This window comes from Rhopalosiphum padi, chromosome 1 (genome assembly GCF_020882245.1).
Source record: "Rhopalosiphum padi isolate XX-2018 chromosome 1, ASM2088224v1, whole genome shotgun sequence".
NCBI classification, from domain to species: Eukaryota; Metazoa; Arthropoda; class Insecta; order Hemiptera; family Aphididae; genus Rhopalosiphum; species Rhopalosiphum padi.
Window position 1 is genome coordinate 4,834,087 of NC_083597.1, and position 14,657 is coordinate 4,848,743.

Here is a 14,657-nt window from a genome sequence, read left to right on the forward strand (position 1 = left end):
TCTTATTATTTTTTTTCAAATAAATAATGTTCTCCACAGACCCGCGTAATACACGCGATTGTGAAAAAGAACATAGTATCACGATAACGAAATCGTTCCAAATCCTATTCTCAACTTAGCCTATTTGGATTCAACCATATATAATAGTGTGGTCACTTGGTGGCTAAGTTCAAAGTTTATGTTATGAAAAATTCGTTACATATCATAATAAATTGCCAATAATATTAAGAAAATTGACCAAAAACTCTCGTCTAGACAACAAATGTTTGATAGAAAACTTTTCGCTAATATGATCTGAAAATATTTTTTTTATTCATTCTACAAAAAATAAATTCCAAATGCTATGTTAATAAAACACGAAAATCGTTTCCAAAATTTAGCGGTAGTAAACACACTGCAGAATGCAGACTTGGCTCACAAATTTTCAGAATATGGCAATTATAGGTTTATTGTTAACTATACCGTGAATTGCTTAACCTAGCTTATAAACACTGTGTTATTAAATTGTTATAAACGCTTTCAGTAAATTCAGTCCTATGAATATTATTGTAAAATTTGTACAACATTTATAGCTTACACGATAAACGGATCAAATTCGGTAATCGAAGAGAATACAAAATCAGTTTTAGTCAAAGATTTTAGATCAAAACGATAATAAGATAGTATGAAACAAACCAGAAAACAAACTATACAATCTAATGCTACCTTTTAGGTCTCTATTTACAATGGAATTTGCGAATTTAAGACGAACTAAGATACAATGGATTACTAGCTTCGCGATTATATATTTAACTATTTCTACACCAAAAGTTCTGCAGTCTGAACGATCTAAAATTCAGGTCTCCCCGACAAGAAATTTTGGCATGGCCAATAGCCAATGGAGTATGTACAGTAATAATTGTAATATTAATATAATACATATATACATAGTAATATTATGATATTGATAGGATTTCGATTGTCGGCAGCGCAGCACTCGTGATGGGTCGACCGTCACGACGATAATATTGTGTCGCAATAATAATAGGTATCTGTAGGTAGGTTGATGATTTCTCAACGGAACATATTATCAAATCGAATTTTTTTCCTTCTCGCCCACGTCTAAAGGATCCGCAACGTCGATCTCGGCGTGAAAATACTCGGGCAGCCGTGGACGCTTATGTAAAGTACAAGAATGATATCATTATAATATCGGGTTCAACGGCGCCCCGAGGAGGGTCGTGGCGTGCAGGCCGAGAGACTAGCGCTTAAGACTCATACAATAACAATAATAAATATATACATATAATATTTAACCACAGAGGTATATCATAACATGTTATTATAATATACACACTGCGGCAGCGACGGCGGGAGGATAAGACACGATACGGGATCGCGAATGATAATATTATTTTAACGGTCGCGCGTGGCCTCTGAGTTTTTAAGAGAAGACGATTTGTTCTTGGATCGGATATCTGTGTCGATCGATTATTATTATTATTACTATTATATAGTTTTGAAACGTCTTTCTCTCTATCTCTCTGCTCGTACTTGTAATATACACGTATATAAATAATGTATATAGTATATATATATTGTACAGGTTACTAGAGGCGCACACGCGTGCTTTTCTATGGACAGACACGACTTCTGCGCCTGTCAACGATCCAATCGACCTGATGAGGTACGGAGAGAAAATTTCATCGGCGTGCAAAGAATTGACTAGATATTCAAATGTTTTACACCAATATATTATTTACTATTTACAAGCCCCATATATATAGAATATAGATGATAATAATATGATAAATATGACGTGGATAAAAAATATCAATAATGTTTGTTTGCATATTTAAATCTAAAACATATACTACTACATATTTAAACCACCTGTATGATTTTATATGAAAATATTTTTAAAATCACAACAAAAACAATATATTATAGTAAAGAAAATGGGATTTTTTTGTATAAAACACATACAATTGAACAAAAAAATATGATGGATACAAATTTTCCATTTATTCTCTGCATTCTAGTTTCTAAAATACTTTGTGGTGTATTGATGCCTAGTCGTTTACTCGTATATACTACAACTCTACCCCATGGCCCATATGAAGGTTGAACCTGGTGTAAACAAATATGGACATGATGATATTAATAAGACCATATACAAATTATATCTTCATAAAAATAGATTCGTAGTAAACTATGTTATATTTGTTAATTTAATTTTTTACAATTACACATATTATAATACATCTATTTATCTACGAATTGTCAATATATTATGATTTAATTAAACTCGTTACTCGCCACCAAAAAGTATATTATATTAGTTCGTGCTCATTTTTCCGTATTTAATTGGAGTAATAGTAGCAGGAAGCGGTTGTTAGTTCAAATTATAATCTTTCGGTTCATTTTTATTTTTTATATATACATATGTATATTATATCTAATACTATACCAACATGTTTTTAAGCTTAAACAAAGGTGAAGCATTGAAACGTAATTAACACCATTATTTCCGTGCAGTTTCCTTTAATTATTAATTTTTATTGTTTATACGCTTGATTATCTTTCATAATTAGCTTATCTCATCAATTTTGAATATCACGAACACCAATAACATTTAATGAAACATTATTTGTTTCAAATATTGTAATCAAATTTTATTTCCCGTGGATATGACGTATAATCAGTCAGTGGAATATAAGTTTTTCACAAGAATAATTAACAACAACAACAACACTCTTTCATGAAAACATTTTATACATAGATTTAATTTTAAGCTGGATAGCTACAGTAGTAAATTTAAGCAGACGATTGAATAGGTTATTCCCTTAAGATACCTTCCTTAAAAAAAAGCATCGTCCAAGACGTCTCTTTATAAAAATTAATGCAATACAATTAATATTTTTTTTTTAATTTGAGATTAACATGGACGACTTTGATAAATCCAAGGAAGTTAATTTTTTCATATTGTTTTTGTTGTCAACAAATACCTAAATATTATTATTCTTATCCCGATTAAAAAGTTGTAAGTGACTATGTATATAATACAATTGCTTTAAATTTCAGATAAACACTTTTTTGTTATTAATTAGTTAGGATTAAACAGCTAAGATTATTAGCCTAATAAACATTTGTGTTTATTCATTACGAATTAATTAAAGTTTTATAAAAACATAGCATAGATCAATTAAACATATTGGAATAAAATATGTTAATACATTTACTCGATTAGATATCGAAAGGAAAAACCTATCTAAAGTGTATATAATATTAAAATATATAAATATATTATTACTTTGTAAACATTCATTTGATTTATTTAATTTACTTACATTTTTAATATAACCAATTCTATAGAATTTTTAAGTCTCTTCCGAACAGCTGAAATTCTGATAAACATTAACATCGGATCATAATTCATAATATTATATTATATGTGGGTAAATACAAATATTTTAGAATTAAAATTAGGCATTATAATAATAATTACATTACAATATATCAACTACTTGTACATTTAAAATGATTCATCTCAAAATAGGATATATTATAATGTATACATAATTATATATGTATATATATATATATATATATTTACTTTTATTTATTATTTTATCATTTCAATCTATTTTTTTAAATAATAGGTACCATATTGCAATTATTATTATTTGTTTTATATCCAAACAAACGTAATAGCATGGATATCTAGATAATATTTTACTATTTAACAGACAATTACGTTTTTAGTATTATATTATTTTATATAATTATCAGCTTTGTCCGAACAGGATGTAGACTTAATTATAATTTTATTCCTATTTTTTTTTTTAAACTCTTTTAAAGGTAAAGGTCAAGTCAGTGTTTGATAATCAAAAATATTAAAATATGCTATAAACTATTTTAATTTAAGTCTCATTTACTGTAAAATAAAACTAATATTTTATTAAGTTAAATTTGTTTTAATTTCAATAAGTGTACAAATGTTTATTTTTCATTATTGTATAATAATAATATGCAATGATTTTGATAAATTTGACATTAATGCATTACGTATGTGTATAGTGTCTATAATCTATGTATCGTTCAAATATTTTATAAACACTTCGATTTTAAAATTGTTTGATAAATTAAATTACATTTATTTATTTATTAAGTGACTACATATTTACTTAAATGCATTGTATCGAATCGCATTTAAATTATTTTATCAGGTAGAATTATATAATAATATTATATTCGCTTTTGTTTTTATTCAATAAATATAAGACATTATAATTTATATTATACTGCAATGCTACTATCTCTATCCATAGTTACTCAATTACAAATTGTGTATAAACCTATCGGAGGTTTAATAGGTATAATATATACACATACCTACGAAAAATAATAATAGCTGAGAGACGATCACTTAAAAAGATTAAAATGTAAATTTTACTGAGAAGAAGTTGTTGCTAAATTAGATTTTTATTCGGTTAAATTATTAAAGGATTTTATAATAAGCTAATTCAAATAACATATTTCAAAACATTAAGGCACATTAGTATAATATTGTACGAGTATATCTGGAAACAAGATTTGTATACTAACTATTCAAAAAGTTAAGTGACGATATTTTTTGTAAACAGACGATTCTCGGAACGTTGGCTATATTAACATATAGTTATATTTCAAAAATTGACAATTTCGGGCTGAATATACGCAAAAATAACCCTATACGAGTCTATCGTACAAAGAAAACATAGATATAAGTCACACTTAAAAACCGGTAACTTTCACATGCAAAATACCTTCTTATCTATTCGTTTCACAACCTTTCAGTGTTCTCGACAATTCGGATATAATATTGCGCAATCATCATGGCGTGTATATTATGCACGAAAGCATAACCAGTAAAATATTAATTTTCATGATATGTCATCTAATGCACAAATAAATAAATATATGCATAAAACAGTGTGTAACACGCACAATCAATCGAATAGTTCAATAGTATTAACATATTATTATGTGAACAAAATCGTAAGATATTCCAGCATCAAAGCAGTCACAGCATGATAAATATTTTTTATTATAATATTTGACCTGTTGTCACAGAATTTCTTTTTGAAAATGAGGAAAACGTCATTCAATAAAAACAAATATAATGTCTTGTAATACACTACGACGACATTATAATAATAGTTATTATCCGCGTCAAATTAGCGGCAACCCGTTGCCGATTAAAAAGAATGATTATAAAATACTATTGACGGTTATAAATACGGAATTAAAAATAAAAACATCAATCATATTTGTACCTACGGGAGGAACTGCCACAATGAATATCGCCGTTTAGATGCTACACATACGTGTTAACCGTAGTATAACAACATTTTTATAACATACATAGATAATATTTTTCGGACGTCGCCGCGCACGTAAATATATCGTAGTACGAAATCACGACCAATCGATGTACATATATAACGTAATAGTTGGGAATCCTACCCGGTCACGTTGTGTACGGTTACACACGCGTCCTTGAAAGACGCGTGCACGACGACCGTCGCGGTTAGCAACAATATTATATTAATCAAATGCATTACACTATTATGATATTATAGAACCGCGATGTTTTTTTCATATTATTTCGTACTCCACCCAATCATCAATCTAAGGATGATAGGTTTTTTTTTAATTACTTCGAAACACCTTCCGCACTGCAGTTTTTCTCGAACCCCCGATGACGACATCGTGCGGAGGATGAACGACTGCCGCTTCCGCAAATCATCAGTTTCCAGATAATCGAAATATGCCGCGATCGATCAATCAGAAGCATATACAAACTTAATCCTAATAAAACATTTTACAAAAAATTGAGTTCCAGATTTTTTTATGTAAATACTACAAATTTAGTTCAGTAAAATTTAAAATATAATACTAATAGAACTCAAATTTTAAGTACCATCAGGGCATCAGACAAAAAATTCATTTTTCTACCCATTTTTAAAAAAAAATTAAGACTATAATATGTAAGAATAATTCTACAGATATAATTGAATATGTTTAACATTTTTTTAATGTTAATTTGGAAATTTTGATACATTTTATGAATATGTATAATATATTGTCTAAAATAACAAATTGATTTAAATATATACTACATAATTATACATCATCATACAGAAAAAAACGTAAAAAAGGCGATATTTTTTTTCATTCAAATCTTAATATTTGTTTTGTTTGAAATAGCTGCATTTTTCTTTAATTTATTTTTCTTAAAATATGATATTTTTTTTTCTATTAAGTTAGGTTGATATACTATAATTTAATATTTATACTTCAACCGAAAATATACGAATACACAATATTCTAACACATATAAAATACAAATGAGTTATACGGACTCAATTGATATACGAGTATTTTACTTTTTCAAAGGACTCAATTAGTAGGTTAATGTTTGTTTCCCAATCAATGAACTTAATTATTGTATTTTTATTTTTTACCGGGGATACGATTTTAATCAGACTCTGCCATGCTGGGACTCACTTATTATATTATTTTTTCCTCATTTCATAAGTATGCACCAGATCGATCGAAGTAGTGTAGGCAGGGAATACTGCAGGTGCCTATTTAATATTTTCCGTCATTAGTATGCCAACGATCATAATATTACAATCGTCTAACGCACTGCCGTCAGTCTGACGCGATTTAATAAGATTTCGTTCCGTTTTCCTACGTATAAACTCTACAGATAGCTCATGAACACATCGTATGCCTACCATGGTCGTCCTAATATATAATATCGATTTGTCTTTTCCGCTGTGGTCATGTTTTTCGCAATAAAGTCAATGGAGTACTAAGTGGTAAGGGGTAAATTATGTAGTGTGGTGGTTATGAGCATATAATATAAACGTTATACAAACACATAAAAATATAAACCACTTGCCTTCGCAACCATCCACTCACCACCCAAAACACAAAATTCTGAAAACGCATTTACTGCGATTCTACGAGTATACATATAATGGGAACAAATGCGAAGATATACAAAGTATATAATACGACTACTATTGGTATAACATAACTACCTATAAGTGATGTTAGTAAGATATTTCTAACAATTTACTAAAATATTCAATCACATTTTAGCATTGGCACCAGACTAAATATTGTAAGCATTATAATATTACTCCATTGGACGTATTTCAAATCCAGAACATTTTTTAAATTCTCTGTTGAAAATGTACATGTTTAGGTTGCAATGAAATTATACAAATACAAATTACAAACAAATAACAATATTTTGTACAATTAAATAGTTTTAATTAAAAATAATCAATTAGAATCAATTGGTTCTTCTGCGCATTCTTAACCTATATCCTAACATCATGGAACCAGTCTCAATGACTGTAGTGTCACGTGTGGATAAACAGAATTGACTGTTCTCTCACTGGACGGGTTGAAAATTGGTAGATTGGAGAAGTAAATTCAATTTTAAAACTACAATCACTTTTTTACAATTCAAATATTAATAATTAAATGGAAGCATTATTAACATACAAAGAAATGTTCGTTTATTTTAATAATTGCCGTTTAATATTAATTTAAATAACACTAAATATTATTTGTTAATTTTTTTTTTAACTTTCGATAATAGATTTTATTTTATTTTAATCTTTATAACTAATACAATGAATAATGTAATCGTTTGAAGTTTATTAGAATAACGCTGAATTGTATAAATTATTTCGTTATATTATCAAATTATTTTGATTCGATAAAACATTGAAAAAAAATTAATACTTCATAGAGTATTTCATTTAATTTCAACAACGTTGATATTGTTGATTCATTCATATATTACATAAATATTATAGGACATTCTTGTAAAATTATAAATTAAAGATAATTAAAATTTATACGAATATGACACATATTATTATAACATATAATATGTTTATCCAACATCAAAAGAGCTAACTAATATACATTATTTTAGCTTATATATATATATATATATATATATATATATATATATATATATATATATTATCATGCTCTATGATAAAATTTCAACATAAACGCACATTACACAGTGGTAGTCAAAATGAAACAACCAATGCTTTGCACCTGGCTTCCTAATTCATATAATCTTACACCACCATTATTATCATCAACCACAAATGAGTTAAAAAATAAGCCGTAAATTACAACAGATATATATTAAATTAATTTAAAATACGATTAGATTTTCTTCGTGTGACTAAAAGAAGTTGATTTAAAATATTATAATTTTTCTTAATGTATCGTATACATAAATACATTACTGTAAACCGAAAAACTAAAAACATATAAGTATTTGAAATCGGATAAGTCATTTTAAATAACCCTGTATTATAACCAATTACATTTTAGTTAAGTGATATATTATTTTTAGCTGTATGATATTTAATTTATTTAAAATATTATAATTACAATTTTGCGCAAAATATTACATTACATCGACAAATACCTAACATTGTCTTCCATCCTCTATATACAGTATAACGTTTACACCTACACAGTATTTTAATAGAAATAGAAATTAAAAATACGATAAAATTGTTTTCCAAGTTCTTTAACAATAAACGTAAAATAGGAAAAATGTTTTTATGAAAATTAATTACTGCGAAACAATTACTGAAACTGAAACAATTCGTTTTGTGAATTGATATTTTAAATTAGTTTCCAACCGTAAGCATTTTTTGCGTAGTAAGCCTGTACTTAGTTGTTTACACCACGGAAAGTATGTATATACATATTTATATAATATTTTTCATCCTGGATTAAAAAAAAATCTTTGAAAGTAATATCGTCGTTTGTAGTGATTACAGGCTAAAAATAAATGAACGACAAAAACGAAAAATCTATTTTTCAAAAGTCCGTTTTTCACATAATACTGTGGAATGTATTATAAAATAATTTCTAACAAAGACGACTCACATCAACAAAATACATTCTATACCTATCGAGCAGTAGGGGTGAAGTGGTATTGTTCAAAAACGTCGAAAAACTTTTCGGTCGTTTGAATACGCGTCGCCCCCAGCAGCCGCCGTTGCAGACTTATAGGCGGCGACAACTAACAAACTTTGGCACGTGCCATCTGTTGCACACCCGCTTGGTCGGCGCCGGTTGATAACAAAGATAACCAAGCCTCGTAGATGACGGTTTAATAATTTTATTCGACTAAATATCGCCAATGTATATATAATATAATTATACGTATAATACGATTATCGTCGTTATACTAAAGATTGAGCGTAAAGGTGGAGGCTGAGATTTTTACATGTGTGAGATGAATATTAGTTCACGTCATGTGTGTTCTTTAGACTATGTGCGGTTAATAGACGTCTATCAGCTCCTAAAAAGACTAAAAAAAAATCAAAATATTTTTTCCATATTTAAAATCGTAATGTTTGATCCCTCCTTATAGTTTTCATAACACTCGAATTTGGTGGACGTGCACTGAGAGCCTACCACTAAACACAACTATACCAGACAGGTTATTTAAAAGTCATTAAAATATATAAATTAAAAAAAAAAATTATACTCTTAACTATTTTTATTGTTTTAATTTTTTACTTTTTTTTTAATGAAAATGTACGTTTTTAAATTCTTATTTCAACGTAGAATGTTTTTTTGAGAATTTTATTGCATAAAAATCGAATTTTAAACAAGTTTCTATGAGTGTAGATAGGTATAAATATGTATTTAAAGTTTAGATGAACGCTGAGCGGAGTGGGGTAGTACATAGCCACATGGGTATCTCATCCATAGTCGGTTAACTACTCCGTTCATAAAAACTTTAAACACATAAGCCATTCTATTTATTTGATTACTCGTCCAAAATTTGATTTTTATAAATAGAAAAACTAAATAATATTCTGCCTCGAAATATTAAATTAAAAATGTACGCTTCCATTAAAAAAAGTAAAAATAAACTTAATCTTCAAAAATAATAATGATACATTTATAAGTTTTTATTATTTTTATTTTTTCATAGCTGTTATTTTGTTACGACTAATTAATTAAAAAAGTATTTTTAAAAATAACAATAGTTTTTTAAAGAACGAGCGTGTAATACTAACGAGTACGACGTTAAAGCGTATTGTAAAATATAGCGTCATGTCTCTCATTCGACTTACCGGTTCGGGGGCGACGATGCGACAACGTATGGACAGCTCAAGGAAATTCTCTGCGTGATCGATCTGACGTTGATTTGCGGGAGTGGTTGTTTTCGGATGGTTAATTACTATTTATTTCGATGGTCGATCGTTGGCACGCGAAAAATCTGAAGAAATCCAATGCGAACAGTATAATATGAAAACAAAATAAAAACGGGCGGACAGACTTTTTATGGATCAATGCTGCGATCTCGGGTACGGGACTCGAACGGATAAACCAGTTACGCGCGCAAAACAAACACACAACAGTTATAAATATGATACCACGGTTGCAGTATGTACGACAACGGTTCCGCGACAATTGGCCAGCCCCGCGAGTCCGCCGGTGCATATAAAGACCGATGATGCGCCGCTAGCCGTCCCCCCCCTTCCCCCGGACCACACCAATATCGGACCGAGGTCACGGCTACGCGGCGCGCAGTTCGATGGTTGCGGCTACGGCGGCGGCGGCGGCGGCGGCAGCGGCAGAGGCGTCGTTGCGGCGATGGTGGCGATGACGTCAACGGGCGCGTGAGGGCCGCGGTGCCGTCCGAGAAGGAAACTCTGCGCGCACGCACGCCGCGGCGGTCACCCATTTTACGGTCATCTCGTCGTTCTAACGACGTCCTCGGATTAGACCATCGGAAATCGGTTTCGGGATCACTTATCCGTTGCGATATGTTTCACCATCGGGTCATAATTAATTTTATGGAATTTGAGTCATTGGAAATCAGTTCCAAACACACGTCGACGCCATGTACCTACCGTTTGTCATCGGTTGACAGTTTTGGTGTACCTACACACCATATGGGTGCTAATTTTCCGGACACCTTTCTCATACCTCGCAATTCATCTGTTCAAATCGAATGTGACGAGAACCGATGATATTGGTGATCTAACTTCTAGATTACTTCACAACGATCATATAGTAAGTCGAACGTCTTATGTTTCTCGAACAAGAGTAATGTGGTATCATCGTTATGTTAAAGGTCGCCCGAGACGTTTGCAAGTCATTTCTAACTGAGATCCGTCGAAACCAGTCAAAAGTAACACGTCAACTCAAAGCATTATTATACCTTCAAAAGTTAAAAGTCTCCAAATCATTTTTAACGATCTTGAAACAAAATCATTAGACACCATAATATTACCAATAACATTAAAAGTTTTTTTTATACAACTTTTAGTCTGAGTTTATTTATTGAATACATTTTGTAATTCATCTGGGATTGACCAATTCGGTTTCCGAAAACGCCGGGATCGAACACGTGTTCGGAATTTAATGTAGTAGTAGTAATGTAGTATTATTGGTAATATTATATCAATACCTAATTGTTATGATAATTAAGTAGACGTCGGTTATACGATTTGCGGATATAAACTCAATCGCTTACAAAACTCAAAATTCCCCGGAATAACTAAATATATCGCGTATAGCTAAACGTATCCATTTACATTAAAAAGAAAAATCAATTATAAGACTCAAATTTTTCTTAAGGTTATTATTTAAAAACCTTTAATTTACGAAAAGACATTTTAAAGTAGACATTTTTGGTTAAGTTTCGAGATACATACATTTTTTAAAAATTATTTATTTTGTGGTTCAAACCATGCTGTATAAATTAGTAATCGTTATTGCATTTCATTTTATTGACGCACTCATTTTAATAAGTAATACGAGTATAAACTGTATATTACTGCCGCAATGGCCGAAAGTAACAAAAAACAAACAACATTTTTAAATAAATATGTAAAGTTAAAATATCAAAATAAAGTTAATAATTCGTTTAAAATGTCCCCCCTTAAAAAAATACACACACATTTCACTTATAAAGTTCATTTGGTTACTAGACTTACTTTGTACTGCTCTCAAAGTAAATCTTATAAGCGACGTCCACTGTGCTATAATAATATTATGTGTCACACTCTACTTGACCCACACAATGTCCTCGACCGGGTGGATACTGGATGGTAAAAAACGCACTCAGCGATATATGTGCGTATTTAGTATATCGTATTATAACAACGACGTGAGAGATGAGTAATTGGTTTTTCGACGGATCATTTAAATGGGTATGTTTGCTCTTCGGACGTAAATCACACTCAACGTTATCCTCTGTAATACGTTATATTATTATTATAGTATTATGTATACTAGTTGGGTCACCGTGTTTTCGTGTCTCGCCGGCTTTACGCCACGGGAAACCGGGAAAACAAGGTCACTCAAATGTATTGTACGTTGGAAAAACGAGACTATCACTGCAGGGTAATAACTATTCACACTAAGTCGCAAAATCAAGACTATAAAAAAAAAAATATATAGTAAAATTATATATTATTTCTAATACACAAACATTTTCGACTACTATATAATACCTAGTTACGCTTATAATATGGAGTTTACTTACAAATTTATTTTTGCGAAACATTTCCTTTAAAAATGTAGTTGTTACAACTTACGGTTGATTACTAAATGAAATGCTCTTACACCAATACTGCAGAAATAAAAGAAAATCTAATTATTTTTTTTGAAAATTATATTTATATCGTACATGTAAAATTAAAAATTTTCGATATTTTGAAGTTAATGACTGTAATTTTAAAATAATGTTGATTATTTTAAACCACGTACAGTTACATTTACATCGACAATATAATAAATAAAAAACCCACAAAAATCGACAAAACAATGCTTATCGTATAAATACCATAATATCAACGCGTTGAGTTAAAATATTGTATTTTATTCAACATTTCCCTGGATAAGTCTTCGTCATATTATAATTTATCATATGCGTGCAATATGGCCAGACACGATCACAATTATACGAGTTAGAGGCCGTTCGACGTTTATATAATCTAATTAGGACACGTGCGTGCAGGCAGCGTGCGGTGTAGAAGTGCCGTAATAATGCTTGAGGAGTTTTTCTTTTAAGTTTGTTATTATTATTGTCGCAATATTTTCATACGATAGGGTTTCAATAGAATAAATTGAAACGATCATTAAAATTAAATTAAGAATTTATATTAGACGATACCAATTTATTATCTTCCACTTCAATGTATATTACCTATTTAATTATTACAACAAAAATTATATACGTATATATTATTATGTTATACTTTGGCATCACACAAAAATATAATATAATACCAAATATTGGTCCATTAATGGCCCCTAACATGTTGAGATACCTGAAGGTTAAAAACAGGACTGCTAACTAAACCACTTCATCTCAATATTTCATAACAATTAACTTAACCACGGTCCACGAACTATGAAACTTTAAATACTATCAGCTGCAAAACAAAGAAGCATGGCAAAAGAAAGAATTGAAATGAATTACAACTTACAAACAAATTAATAAATATAAAATCTTAAAAAAAAAAATAAAAATTTCCGTTTACTCTAAAATCAATAGGCAAAGTAATAATCACTCTAGTTAGAATAAGGGCAAATTAATCTAACCCACTCCTTCCTTATCACCAAAACACTGGCCACTAAACGTGACATATTTAAGAAAAACCTTACAATCATAATCACATTGTGAACAAATGACTAAAATTTACCAAAGCACGAAGAAACATTACTAACCCGGTCTTACTCAAATATACACTTAACTAAAAAAACACGGAAGTAAAATATTTATTTTTCCATAATATAAACATATAAAAATGTGTAATTTATTTTTAGCTTATTTTATCTATAAATTGTATAATATATAATCTAAAAGTAAGTTAATAACGATCACTGTTGATGCCTTAATAGATACAACAAAGTTTAACAAACAATAATAATTTTATAAACATATATTAATACCTATATTATTAGATAAACCCACAATTAAGAATTGTATACAATTTCTTATGAAATTTAACGACTGCATTGCGTTTACTTAAATTTGATTATAATAATAAATTTATATTTATCGTAATGGAACCTACTCCATTATAAAAATAATTTAATATCATTATAAATTATGCATTTTTTTATCACTCCACGTGTTGTTATTGAGTTAGGTAAATGTACGTGCTATTTTCTATAAATATACCATTATCATTTTTGAAAAAAAACATATAATTATTCCTTTATAACTATTAAAATTCACTAATTCTATTAAAGTCACCGCTTGATGCAATTAGTTCACTCCTGTGAACAATATCAAAAAAAATACTATTTTCAGGTGTCGCGACCTGTGAAAAAGTATTTTAGAAACCCTTCTCCGGCTGTCCCGTAAAAACATACGCAACACAGACCCCCTGTTTACGATAAGACATTAAAATATTATTCGATATCCTTATATTATATACACTACAGTTGTTAATTTTATGTTATGAATCATAACTTATGATGTATTACCGTTTACCGATACCTGATGAAATAACCTGTTGAAAATGAGTTTTTTATTCTTTGTTTTTCCAACCAAGACGTAAAGATGTAGAACCAAAACAGCTTAACCCACTAAATTGTAT

The 14,657-nt window shown here is 29.5% G+C and overlaps 1 protein-coding gene across 2 annotated transcripts in view; it reads right to left on the reverse strand.

The window, feature by feature from the left end:
• Window positions 1-10,525, reverse strand: part of LOC132931935 (astakine-like) — a 42,776-nt gene extending 32,251 nt beyond the window's left edge. The window contains exons 1-2 of one of the 2 annotated variants that reach the window (XM_060998043.1): window positions 10,376-10,525; window positions 10,170-10,315 (exon numbers count right to left, since the gene is read on the reverse strand). The gene's annotated coding sequence lies outside the window, so the exon portion shown is untranslated. Of the gene's footprint in view, window positions 1-10,169 lie in introns of both variants that reach the window. The other variant, XM_060998042.1, reaches the window with a different exon arrangement.
• Between the last annotated feature and the right edge of the window lie 4,132 nt (window positions 10,526-14,657).